The 15203-nt window shown below is 33.5% G+C and overlaps 1 long non-coding RNA gene across 1 annotated transcript; it reads left to right on the top strand.

Moving 5' to 3' along the window:
* Positions 1 to 220: 220 nt before the first annotated feature.
* LOC128242358 (uncharacterized) lies at positions 221 to 14734 on the top strand. Its single transcript, XR_008262591.1, has 3 exons — positions 221 to 305; positions 13039 to 13947; positions 14171 to 14734. It is a non-coding gene; the product is annotated as an uncharacterized LOC128242358 (long non-coding RNA).
* Positions 14735 to 15203: the final 469 nt, after the last annotated feature.

Genomic DNA, 15203 nt, shown 5'->3' with positions numbered 1-15203 from the left:
GACAGTCTTAAACATCGTGACTGCATCCCGATAGTCTTAAACATTCGTGGCCCTTCCCGATTTATTAGAAATATGCACATCTATTTTCATAGATTCATGCATACTGTTAAATATGGATATATGTATACGTAATACCAGCGGTAACTCATATTTCATAGTTTATATTTCATTCTTCAGAAATTTATTCTTCTGAATTTACGAACCGTACTATAATAAAACAGGAAGACACAACCAGGTTACCTCGTTACTCATATGAAAGCAAATAACATTTGATTTAAGACGGAATATTCAACAGTACAATTTGGGTAATGTTTTAAGTTACTTAATTGTTTTAATATATTATGCATACAATTATATCAACCGTATTGATCAGGTTAAAGTGCAAATTAACTCATGTTTGGGTTTAACGACTTATAAACAACGTACTATATTTAGGAATCCGCGAACATTACAATACAATTTAAAGTTAAAATATAATTCGGATATTACCATAAAATATATCAAATGGAGAACATTTTGAAAAGAAAACAAAGAAATATGACCTTGACCGATTAAAACGATTAAAACAAAAAGCTAGTCACCTATATACCTTCATACAACATGCCTAATCTAAATCGACAAATGGAAAACATTTGGATTAAACCGACAGCTGTCAATATCCTTATTACGACTTTTTTGATAGCTTAGAGAAAAGATTGGGCATTCCTAGTCAAAACAAAAGGGAGAATGTTTATGTAATTTCTAGAAAAAAAAAACTGTGAGGAGTTTGTTATTTCATTTCTCGATTTTACTATATGGAGTATGTTAATCAGCTATAGATAAAAACATAAGCAGAATCATAGGTAGTATGTTATATAATATCTAGATAGAACCATAGGGAGTATGCTTTATCATTTCAAGATATTAGAGATAGGGCACAAAATGGGCCCATAAAATGAAACCTTCGAATATTGTAACGCCTATAAGACCATAGTTACAGTAGTTACACTGGCTTATTGTAAGGCGTGTATGCTGAAAATTGTGTTACAACCGGTTACATCGAAGATTTTCAAAGTTCAACTACAAAAAATCGAGTTTTCAGGTCGACATATGATCAGAGTTATGCAGTTACATTAGTTACAATGAGTTACAGCAAAGTTTCTGAAAAGTTTGAAAAAGTGTTTTTTTCTATCTCAAATAGCAGGTTACGCGGTTACATTGGTTACAACCGGTTACATCGGTTACATCGAAATTTTTCAAAGTTCAACATCAAAAATCGAGTTTTCAGGTCGACATATGATAAGAGTTATGCAGTTACATAAGTTACAATGAGTTACAGCCAAGTTTCTGAAAAGTTTGAAAAAGTGTTTTTTTCTATCTGAAATAGCGGGTTACGCGGTTACATTGGTTACAACTGGTTACATCGGTTACATCGAAAAATTTCATCAAAAATCGAGTTTTCAGGTCGACATATGATCAGAGTTATACAGTTACATTAGTTACAATGAGTTACAGCAAAGTTTCTGAAAAGTTTGAAAAAGTTTTTTTTTTCTATCTGAAATAGCAGGTTACGCGTTACATTGGTTACAACTGGTTACATCGAAAATTTTCAAAGTTCAACATCAAAAATCGAGTTTTCAGGTCGACATATGATCAGAGTTATGCAGTTACATTAGTTACAATGAGTTACAGCAAAGTTTTTGAAAAGTTTGAAAAAGTGTTTTTTTTCTATCTGAAATAGCGGGTTACGCGGTTACATTGTTTACAACTGGTTACATCGAAAATTTTCATCAAAAATCGAGTTTTCAGTTCGACATATGATCAGAGTTATGCAGTTACATTAGTTACAATGAGTTACAGCAAAGTTTCTGAAAAGTTTGAAAAAGTGTTTTTTTTTCTATCTGAAATTGAGGGTTACGCGGTTACATTGGTTACAACTGGTTACATCGGTTACATCGAAAATTTTCATCAAAAATCGAGTTTTCAGTTCGACATATGATCAGAGTTATGCAGTTACATTAGTTACAATGAGTTACAGCAAAGTTTCTGAAAAGTTTGAAAAAGTGTTTTTTTCTATCTGAAATAGCGGGTTACGCGGTTACATTGGTTACAACTGGTTACATCGGTTACATCGAAAATTTTCATCAAAAATCGAGTTTTCAGGTCGACATATGATCAGAGTTATGCAGTTACATTAGTTACAATGAGTTACAGCAAAGTTTTTGAAAAGTTTGAAGAAAGTGTTTTTTTCTATCTGAAATAGCGGGTTACGCGGTTACATTGGTTACAACCGGTTACATCGGTTACATCGAAAATTTTCATCAAAAATCGAGTTTTCAGGTCGACATATGATCAGAGTTATGCAGTTACATTAGTTACAATGAGTTACAGCAAAGTTTCTGAAAAGTTTGAAAAAGTGTTTTTTTCTATCTCAAATAGCAGGTTACGCGGTTACATTGGTTACAACCGGTTACATCGGTTACAACGAAATTTTTCAAAGTTCAACATAAAAAATCGAGTTTTCAGGTCGACATATGATCAGAGTTATGCAGTTACATTAGTTACAATGAGTTACAGCAAAGTTTCTGAAAAGTTTGAAAAAGTGTTGTTGTTTTCTATCTGAAATAGCGGGTTACGCGGTTACATTGGTTACAACCGGTTACATCGGTTACATCGAAAATTTTCAAAGTTCAACATCGAAAATCGAGTTTTCAGGTGGACATATGATCAGAGTTATGCAGTTACATTAGTTACAATGAGTTACAGCAAAGTTTCTGAAAAGTTTGAAAGGTTTTTTTTTCTATCTGAAATAGCGGGTTACGCGGTTACATTGGTTACAACCGGTTACATCGGTTACATCGAAAATTTTCATCAAAAATCGAGTTTTCAGGTCGACATATGATCAGAGTTATGCAGTTACATTAGTTACAATGAGTTACAGCAAAGTTTCTGAAAAGTTTGAAAAAGTGTTTTTTTTCTATCTGAAATAGCGGGTTACGCGGTTACATTGGTTACAACTGGTTACATCGGTTACATCGAAAATTTTCATCAAAAATCGAGTTTTCAGGTCGACATATGATCAGAGTTATGCAGTTACATTAGTTACAATGAGTTACAGCAAAGTTTCTGAAAAGTTTGAAAAAGTTTTTTTTTTTATCTCAAATAGCGGGTTACGCGGTTACATTGGTTACAACTGGTTACATCGAAAATTTTCATCAAAAATCGAGTTTTCAGGTCGACATATGATCAGAGTTATACGGTTACATTAGTTACAATGAGTTACAGCAAAGTTTCTGAAAAGTTTGAAAAAGTGTTGTTTTTTCTATCTGATATTGCGGGTTATGCGGTTACATTGGTTACAACTGGTTACATCGGTTACATCGAAAATTTTCATCAAAAATCGAGTTTTCAGGTCGACATATGATCAGAGTTATGCAGTTACATTAGTTACAATGAGTTACAGCAAAGTTTCTGAAAAGTTTGAAAAAGTGTTTTTTTCTATCTGAAATAGCGGGTTACGCGGTTACATTGGTTACAACTGGTTACATCGGTTACATCGAAAATTTTCATCAAAAATCGAGTTTTCAGGTCGACATATGATCAGAGTTATGCAGTTACATTAGTTACAATGAGTTACAGCAAAGTTTCTGAAAAGTTTGAAAAAGTGTTTTTTTCTATCTCAAATAGCGGGTTACGCGGTTACATTGGTTACAACTGGTTACATCGGTTACATCGAAAATTTTCATCAAAAATCGAGTTTTCAGGTCGACATATGATCAGAGTTATGCAGTTACATTAGTTACAATGTGTTACAGCAAAGTTTCTGAAAAGTTTGAAAAAGTCTTTTTTCTATCTGAAATAGCGGGTTACGCGGTTACATTGGTTACAACTGGTTACATCGGTTACATCGAAAATTTTCATCAAAAATCGAGTTTTCAGGTCGACATATGATCAGAGTTATGCAGTTACATTAGTTACAATGAGTTACAGCAAAGTTTTTGAAAAGTTTGAAGAAAGTGTTTTTTTCTATCTGAAATAGCGGGTTACGCGGTTACATTGGTTACAACCGGTTACATCGGTTACATCGAAAATTTTCATCAAAAATCGAGTTTTCAGGTCGACATATGATAAGAGTTATGCAGTTACATTAGTTACAATGAGTTACAGCAAAGTTTCTGAAAAGTTTGAAAAAGTGTTGTTGTTTTCTATCTGAAATAGCAGGTTACGCGGTTACATTGGTTACATCGGTTACATCGAAAATTTTCATCAAAAATCGAGTTTTCAGTTCGACATATGATCGGAGTTATGCAGTTACATTAGTTACAATGAGTTACAGCAAAGTTTTTGAAAAGTTTGAAAAAGTGTTTTTTTCTATCTGAAATAGCGGGTTACGCGGTTACATTGGTTACAACTGGTTACATCGAAAATTTTCATCAAAAATCGAGTTTTCAGTTCGACATATGATCAGAGTTATGCAGTTACATTAGTTACAATGAGTTACAGCAAAGTTTTTGAAAAGTTTGAAAAAGTGTTTTTTTCTATCTGAAATAGCGGGTTACGCGGTTACATTGGTTACAACTGGTTACATCGGTTACATCGAAAATTTCATCAAAAATCGAGTTTTCAGGTCGACATATGATCAGAGTTATGCAGTTACATTAGTTACAATGAGTTACATCAAAGTTTTGGGTTTGAAAAAGTGTTTTTTTTTCTATCTGAAATAGCAGGTTAAATAACCACATACATGTTCATCTTGAAATAATATAACATTTCTATGCATTTTTTATCAATATGGTTAATGACACACATGTTTTTGTTATAGAATTCTAAAAATGTTATATACACTTAAAAAAATGTTATGGCTATTAGTGTCTTTTAATAATTGTTACGTTAATTTCAGTAGTTCCTATTTGCTTAATGTTGTATCACTTATATAAATTTTATTTATGTTTGCTTGTATGTTTATTGTTTGTCATGTTATTTGTACGTCTTGGCCATAATTTATGGTTATATTGGTAAATGGCCCAAGGCAAATTTGCCGATATGCCAATAAATAAATCTGATGTTCAGACGGAAACTCATAAATTTTGGTTTTCTTTCTAATGCAAGAAATGAATATGTTTGTTTCACTGCTAAACATTCAATTTGTATTGTTTGCGAAAAAATATTGATAATTTCCTTGATATTTCTATATTTCTTTTACAATTAAAGATATGAAATTTAACTCATATTTATATATTTAGGTTGTCAGCTAAAATATACAATAGTTGTATTTTTATTGCGCATATGGTGTCACAAGGGCAATATAAGGGGACAGGATATGCCTAGAACGTATAAGTTTGTGGGCGATAAGTACAAAACTTGAAGTTTAAGTCGAAATGTGTCGGAAACTAAAGAGATTGGTAAGCCACCTAATAAAATCGCAATATGCCAGAATATTGCCTTCAGCCAATCAGAGAGAAGATTCAAAAGAGAAAGGTCTGCCGGATCGATTGGGGGAGGGGCTTACCAATCTCTTTAGTTTCCGACACATTTCGACTTAAACTTCAAGTTTTGTACTTATCGGACATCATTAAAAACCACATGTTTTATTCAAGTATTATAAAAAGCTTGAGCGCATTCTAAGAATTTTGATACCAAACACGTCCTTTTTAGCTATAAAATGGCAAGTACTGCTTTTCATTCCGATTGGCAGATATGAATCAAATGAAATCTTGTAAAACTTGTGCATCATTATCGCGTCTAAATAAAAAAATGGAGATTTGTATTGTTTGAAATGGCATCAATTTACAACAATAAAATCCTGAAGGTTTCAATTGCACTTGTGCTAGCAAACAAGGTACAATGTTATACATTAATTAATATAATAATTAATTATTTCGTTCGATCTTTCGTTGGTGTCAGCCGTCTTTCATTCATTCATCCATCCATCCATCCATCTATCCATCTTCATTCATTCATTCATTCATTCATTCGTTCATTCGTTCATTCATTCATTCATTCGTTTTGTTCGTATCACTCACTCGCTCCTCGCTCACTCGCTCCTCACTCGCTCGCTCGCTCACTCACTCACTCACTCACTCACTCACTCACTCACTCACTCACTCACTCACTCACTCACTCACTCACTCACTCACTCACTCACTCACTCACTCACTCACTCACTCACTCACTCACTCACTCACTCACTCACTCACTCACTCACTCACTCACTCACTCACTCACTCACTCACTCACTCACTCACTCACTCACTCACTCACTCACTCACTCACTCACTCACTCACTCACTCACTCACTCACTCACTCACTCACTCACTCACTCACTCACTCACTCACTCACTCACTCACTCACTCACTCACTCACTCACTCACTCACTCACTCCAAAAAATAGAATTGTCAAATATCCACATAAAAACGTACTTGTATGTGACTAAAGTATCAGACTAGGGATTTGCGAGGCTAATACAATTAATAATTGTATACTATTAATTAAATTATTTATCACATAATTCCTTAGACGAAATGCTTGGTACATATAAAATTTCTTAGAATTCTTGTTATGATGACGTTTTGCGATTTCATTAACACAATAAATTTGTTTTTGTTAAAAGGTTTTACAGTCGAAATCCTAATCCCAGATTGTATTGACATGGTGACATCTGCATTGTCACCACTAATTGGGGCCATAAAACAGGACAAAGAAGATAGCCCAGGGCGATTTTCATTTAATGCCGAGCCGAAGGTGTGGTGATATCGAGGGCCTTATATTTTACATATTTGATTAAATATACCAGCTGAAGAAGTGAAGACGGCTCTAAAGGAACAGAGCAGAACAGAATTTATTCGATTGAAACCATTACGGTTTCTCATCATAAAAATATACAAAATAGATAGATAGAAATGTTTTACAATAAGCAATACAAGAGTATGAGTTGCTACATATTAACAAAGTGATAATTAAATATTAAGCAGTGCATGCGCACATAACGATCAAAAAACAAGAGAACAAATTATAATATTTCATCACATCCTGGATATATTATGCAAAGAAAAAAAAATCATACAGTGTTGTTTAATACGTTATTTCTAATTCGATATGCATCTCTTATATAGGTGGCAAGATTATTAAGTTTGTTTCTTCTTTTAGAATTAAGCAGTAAAAGCATATTAAACACTTGGATTTATCCAATAGCAAGTTTTAATGTGTCTTCGTCTAAGCTCTTCATAAGGTGCACATTTAAACAAAAAAATGAAACTCATCTTCAATGTCATTTGAGTTGAGTCTAAAGGGAATGCGGTGGATTGCACTGCCCCCCCCCCCCCCCCCCCCCCCCCCCCCCCCCCGGTTAAAACACCTCCAGCTCATTTTTTTACAAGGCGGACAAAGCACTGTCTAAGGGTTTTTAAAAGGAAGGATGTAACTCTCCCTTATCAAAACACCCCTTATACCAATTTGATGATTTTTTTCTGATAAACTTAAACTTGTTCAAAAATAACTCTTGTCGAATGTGTTAAAAACCCAAGGGGGTGTTTGTCCCCTTGTAAAAATGATGAGGGTTGTTTAGTCCACCTAAACAAAATGTGCGGGAGGTGCTTTGTCCCGGGGGGGGGGGGGGGGCGTTGTCCGGCTCCCGTAGAAAACAGGCGTTCAGTATACTCAATCAGGTACTTTACTATATATATATATATATATATATATATATATATATATATATATATATATATATATATATATATATATATATATATATGTATATATATATATATATATATATATTATTGTTTAAGTATTTAATGTATGGTTTATAGTCTCTAAACGTATGTTGTACAAGTATAGGCATAATTAACAATTCTTCTTCTATTAGTGTATGAGACCGATGTTCCATTTTTAATTATAACCCACGGGGTTGCTTTGCCACTCAATGTTAAAACCCATGACACGTCATTCTTTGGTATGGTAAAGATCTTTGATATCAAATTGCTTTTCTTGAAATGAGCATAAAGCAATAATAGTAAAATCTTCGTTTAAATACGAGAAAATGGCATGGATTGAGAAACCCCAATAATTGAGAAAACCCTTTAAAAAAAGATTCTTGATATAAAGAAACAAACACATTCAATAATTGTCTCATATACTATTTTGCTAAAATGTAGTTTATTATTATTATTATTAGTAGTAGTAGTAGTAGTAGTAGTAGTAGTAGTAGTAGTAGTAGTATTAGTATTAGTATTAGTATTATTAGTATTATTATTATCATTACCCGGGATTTACGAAAATGATTGATGTTGGTACAAAATAATTGATATTTTACTGGGATTAATCATTGCGCATCTGACAACTTTTTCTCTTAAAACGCTAGGCTATGTAACATATTTTTTTTGTGTGTTTTACATGGATGCCCCAAAAAGCAAAACCGGTCTTTAACGGCGCGAAGACATGTATAATCAATGGGATTCGCGCGCCATTTGAGACGAAGTGTATTTTTTCCACCCCAAAATCATATTTCATACAAAAAACCTGGCCCCAATTTCACTAAAATTCTAAACCATAACAAGCTTAAGTAGCTTATTACATTAAACCATATTTCTTTCTAAATCTTGATTTTACTGTATAAAAATTAGGTTAACGTAATCGTAGTAGTCATAATTTCCTTTTCAAGTCCACAAACTTTTTATAATGTAAAACAAATTAAAACACAACAAATAATAGTCAGCTTGGCTTTATCCTGTCATAATAGTGTTCAAAATTGGAGCCAGATTAGTTGCATGATAGAGCCAAGATTAGCATATGGAAGTCCATAAACACACATCTTTTCTAATATAATATATTTCAGCTACTATTTCTATCATCTACTACTTGGGTACGAATTAGAATTGATGACGTTACAAAATAAACATATTAAAGTATCCGAAACTGTATATAAAATATATAGTATATACAATAAATACTAAGTACATCAAACTTAGCTTGTTATTTCATCGAGCCATTAGTAACTGTGTTAAATGATGATACCCATAATGTCCCTCATATAGTTTTGTTATCATTTGATATCATAGCTTACTGATTAATGATATGTTAAATTTATGACCAACCACTATCAAATGTAAGGTTATTATTGCAGTATATAATTGTGTTCTTAAAATTTTCGGTTGTATACCTCTAACACATTCTTGCCCTTCTCATGAACATCTTAAAACCGTTTCAACTGATACAAAATAATACGGATGTAACCAGTTGTAACCAATGTAACTGCGTAACCTGCTATTTGAGATAGAAAAACACTTTTTTGCTGTAACTCATTGTAACTAATGTAAATGCATAACTCTAATCATATGTCGACCTGAAAATTGACTTTTGATGAAAATTTTCGATTTACTGATGTAACCAGTTGTAACCAATGTAACCGCGTAACCCGCTATTTCAGAAAGAAAAAAAACAACACTTTTTCAAACATTTCAAAAACTTTGCTGTAACTCATTGTAACTAATGTAAGCGTATAACTCTGATCATATGTCCACCTGAAAACTCGATTTTTGATGAAAATTTTCGATGTAACCGATGTAACCAGTTGTAACCAATGTAACCGCGTAACCCGCTATTTCAGATAGAAAAAAACAACACTTTTTCAAACTTTTCAAAAACTTTGCTGTAACTCATTGTAACTAATGTAAGCGTATAACTCTGATCATATGTCGACCTGAAAACTCGATTTTTGATGAAAATTTTCGATGTAACCGATGTAACCAGTTGTAACCAATGTAACCGCGTAACCTGCTATTTGAGATAGAAAAAAACACTTTTTCAAACTTTTCAGAAACTTTGCTGTAACTCATTGTAACTAATGTAACTGCATAACTCTGATCATATGTCGACCTGAAAACTCGATTTTCGATGTTGAACTTTAAAATTTTTCGATGTAACCGATGTAACCAGTTGTAACCAATGTAACCGCGTAACCAGCTATTTCAGATAGAAAAAAAAACACTTTTTCAAACTTTTCAGAAACTTTGCTGTAACTCATTGTAACTAATGTAACTGCATAACTCTGATCATATGTCCACCTGAAAACTCGATTTTTGATGTTGAACTTTGAAAAATTTCGATGTAACCGATGTAACCGGTTGTTACCAATGTAACCGCGTAACCCGCTATTTCAGATAGAAAAAAAACACTTTTTCAAACTTTTCAAAAACTTTGCTGTAACTCATTGTAACTAATGTAACTGCATAACTCTGATCATATGTCGACCTGAAAACTCGATTTTTGATGAAAATTTTCGATGTAACCGATGTAACCGGTTGTAACCAATGTAACCGCGTAACCCGCTATTTCAGATAGAAAAAAACACTTTCTTCAAACTGTTCAAAAACTTTGCTGTAACTCATTGTAACTAATGTAACTGCATAACTCTGATCATATGTCGACCTGAAAACTCGATTTTTGATGAAAATTTTCGATGTAACCGATGTAACCAGTTGTAACCAATGTAACCGCGTAACCCGCTATTTCAGATAGAAAAAAACACCTTTTCAAACTTTTCAGAAACTTTGCTGTAACTCATTGTACCTAATGTAACTGCATAACTCTGATCATATGTCGACCTGAAAACTCGATTTTTGATGAAAATTTTCGATGTAACCGATGTAACCAGTTGTAACCAATGTAACCGCGTAACCCGCTATTTCAGATAGAAAAAAACAACACTTTTTCAAACTTTTCAGAAACTTTGCTGTAACTCATTGTAACTAATGTAACTGCATAACTCTGATCATATGTCGACCTGAAAACTCGATTTTTGATGAAAATTTTCGATGTAACCGATGTAACCAGTTGTAACCAATGTAACCGCGTAACCCGCTATTTGAGATAGAAAAAAACACTTTTTCAAACTTTTCAGAAACTTTGCTGTAACTCATTGTAACTAATGTAACTGCATAACTCTGATCATATGTCGACCTGAAAACTCGATTTTCGATGTTGAACTATGAAAATTTTCGATGTAACCGATGTAACCAGTTGTAACCAATGTAACCGCGTAACCAGCTATTTCAGATAGAAAAAAACACTTTTTCAAACTTTTCAGAAACTTTGCTGTAACTCATTGTAACTAATGTAACTGCATAACTCTGATCATATGTCCACCTGAAAACTCGATTTTTGATGTTGAACTTTGAAAAATTTCGATGTAACCGATGTAACCGGTTGTTACCAATGTAACCGCGTAACCCGCTATTTCAGATAGAAAAAAAACACTTTTTCAAACTTTTCAAAAACTTTGCTGTAACTCATTGTAACTAATGTAACTGCATAACTCTGATCATATGTCGACCTGAAAACTCGATTTTTGATGAAATTTTTCGATGTAACCGATGTAACCAGTTGTAACCAATGTAACCGCGTAACCCAATATTTGAGATAGAAAAAAACACTTTTTTAAACTTTTCAGAAACTTTGCTGTAACTCATTGTAACTAATGTAACTGCATAACTCTGATCATATGTCGACCTGAAAACTCGATTTTTGATGAAAATTTTCGATGTAACCGATGTAACCGGTTGTAACCAATGTAACCGCGTAACCCGCTATTTCAGATAGAAAAAAAAACACTTTTTCAAACTTTTCAAAAACTTTGCTGTAACTCATTGTAACTAATGTAACTGCATAACTCTGATCATATGTCGACCTGAAAACTCGATTTTTGATGAAAATTTTCGATGTAACCGATGTAACCAGTTGTAACCAATGTAACCGCGTAACCCGCTATTTCAGATAGAAAAAAACACTTTTTCAAACTTTTCAGAAACTTTGCTGTAACTCATTGTAACTAATGTAACTGCATAACTCTGATCATATGTCGACCTGAAAACTCGATTTTTGATGAAAATTTTCGATGTAACCGATGTAACCGGTTGTAACCAATGTAACCGCGTAACCCGCTATTTCAGATAGAAAAAAACACACTTTTTCAAACTTTTCAAAAACTTTGCTGTAACTCATTGTAACTAATGTAACTGCATAACTCTGATCATATGTCGACCTGAAAACTCGATTTTTGATGAAAATTTTCGATGTAACCGATGTAACCGGTTGTAACCAATGTAACCGCGTAACCCGCTATTTCAGATAGAAAAAAAAACACTTTTTCAAACTTTTCAAAAACTTTGCTGTAACTCATTGTAACTAATGTAACTGCATAACTCTGATCATATGTCGACCTGAAAACTCGATTTTTGATGAAAATTTTCGATGTAACCGATGTAACCAGTTGTAACCAATGTAACCGCGTAACCCGCTATTTCAGATAGAAAAAAGACTTTTTCAAACTTTTCAGAAACTTTGCTGTAACACATTGTAACTAATGTAACTGCATAACTCTGATCATATGTCGAACTGAAAACTCGATATGTTGTGGTTGAACTTTGACTTTGTTTTTATTGTATGTAATATGTTCTATTTATTTGGCTGTAACCCATGTAACTATAGCGTGAGAAGGGTTACAAAATTCGAAGCTCTCATTTTATGGGCCGATTTTGGGCGCTAATTGAGATATTAACATAGGGAGTATGTTTAAATCATTTCTAGAAAGAACAATATGAGGTTTGTTTATGTCATTTCCACATAGTTCAATAGGGAGTATGTAGAATCATTTCCAGATAGAACCATATATAAGTATGTTATATTATTTATATATAGAACAATATGGAGTTTGTTTATATCATTTCTACATAGTCCCATAGGGAGTATGTACAATCATTTTCAGATAGAACCATAGAGAGTGTGTTATATTATTTATATATAGCACAATATGGAGTCTGTTTATATCATTTCTAGATAGAACTACATGGAGTGTGTTATATAATTTGTTCATAGAACAATTGTGCGTATACTGTCAGTATGGACATATAGATGATAAATAAACTTACATACGTCACATACCTCTCAGCATCTTTAAATATTGCACACCTTAAAAAGAAAGTTCATGTTTAATTGATGGTAGTGTTGCTTTTGTTAACGATTTTGAATAAATGGTTTATAATGTATTCTAAAATATATCAGTCAGATGGAGGTTTATGGGAAGACACGTGACCCCGGCCATGGCAAAGGCCCCGATGACGCATGCCCGCTTTGTCAGCCGTGTGGAGAGGGGGGGAAACAAGCTTTTGGCTGAATTGCAAGGAGTATATGTGCAGATCATGTTTCGAGGTACACCAGCGATTCAAGAATTTCAAGAACCATTTTCTGCATAAGAAAGATGAGATGCCATCATTTTATCAATCAACTAAGCATTCCGATATTGGTCAAATGGACTATTGCAGCTATCATCCAGACGAGAAAATAAAATTGTATTGCTCTTCCCACGACGCCATAGGTTGTGGTGACTGCATTGTTCTTGAACATCGGGGATGCAAAGTCGATTTCATTGCTGAAGTTTCGAAAGGCTTTGTCAAGAATGACAGGTTTCAACAACTTTTGCCGACTATTAAAGAACTTGAAATCCTTTTGGACTTAAACTTGAATAAGGTTCAAGATCTCGTTTACTATGCCGATAAGCAGTTTGAAGGTGAACAGATACAGCCAGCAAATTTTCAAGAGGAAATCATTGCATTTATTGTCCACTCCCAGAATTGGGAAGAAGACGTTTTGGAATCCATGGATTGAATTAAAGATGAAGATGAAGCGATACTGAAAGAAATAACGGCAGAATATGACAGACTCAAGGCGAGATTGGGTCCCATTAAAGCAAAAATCACAAACTCGGACACATCCGAACACCAGTTGTTCGTGGACGGAACGATAGCTGCAAGACAATGTTAAACGAACTGCGTTCTGAAATGAATGATACTATCAAAAGGATGACGATACGGAAATACAGTTTCAAGAAAGACCCGGACATAGAGAAATGGCTAGATATAAAAATGGCCCTGGGAACGATTGAAATAGAAGAAAGACAATACTGGGATGCAGGTAAGCAAAACGCATTCAGATTTGTTCGATCATGCTTGAATTAATTTTACAAAGAAATACTGTAAAAATATTTTGTCTACCCGGAGTTAAATTATTACGTGTGTTCGTTTAATGGAATTTCGTCGATGAAGCTTAATGTACATGAACTTGCAGATTCAAGATGAGTATTTGAGGCAAATAACACCAGAAAAAACTTCCGAAATGTTTGTTGCAAATGTTTCAGATCTGGCTGCCAAAAAGCGGATCAATGATGCGAAACCCTTGGCTTATAGTAGCATATCCGGCAAAAACAACAGTATACCTCCAAGATAAAGCCGTGAAGTCGCATCTCAAGTTGCCTGATGCCCCATGGGATTTGTGCGTGCTCCTCGGTAATCAAATCGCCGTTACTCTCCCGGGGAAAACTTTTATCCAACTTGTGGACTATAAGGACCAGCAACTATGTAATGGGATGACCATCAGCGTTTCAAACGATTGCCACGGTATAGCTTATCACAACCATAGCTTGTATGTCTTTTTTGTAAGCACTTCATGGATCAGTCATAATTACTATAGAATTGTGCCGAAATTTATTTGATTTGCCCTTCGTTCTATTAGATTATAGTCCACAACATCTCATTCGTCTATAATTGTATGTTTTGATCGATACTAAAAACCTAACAATACTTTGTAAAAGGTCTAGGAAATGTTAGCGTCCATTTTAATTACAGTTGCTGTATTATTGCACATATAAAGCAGCGTTTTATTTTGAATTACATTTTTTAACAAATATATAAAAATAAATCGAGCCGAGGGCTCATTTTCAGATGCCCCAAAATACAATTGCAGGTCAAGCTTTTAAATCAATTTTTAAGATTAAAAAGTATTTTATAAACGTAGACATGCAAAACATGGAACAGTTTATCTATTTAATTACATCTGATAAAGAAGACCTGTTAAGAAAACTAAGTATTTATGTTAAGTTATATCAGTTGACATGTACGCGTACTAATTTGTGGTCTATTTTTGTTATCATGTAAAGTTTTGATATTGATAAGTTTATTACGAATGTTAACTTGTTTATCATACATGTATAAAATACTTTTATTTAGAATTACTGTTACATAAGCGAGTGTTCAGCTTAAAAAACTAATCTAAAGTGTTAGTCCAATAATAGTGTATGCAAATACTTCTGATGAAGTAACTCTTACCTGAATCAAAATAAGTACGCATTTAAAAGTACGCATGCTTTATAAACTCTATCAGTATGCATTAAA

Source organism: Mya arenaria, chromosome 8 (assembly GCF_026914265.1).
Source record: "Mya arenaria isolate MELC-2E11 chromosome 8, ASM2691426v1".
Classification (NCBI taxonomy): Eukaryota; Metazoa; Mollusca; class Bivalvia; order Myida; family Myidae; genus Mya; species Mya arenaria.
This window is presented reverse-complemented; position numbering and strand designations above follow the sequence as displayed.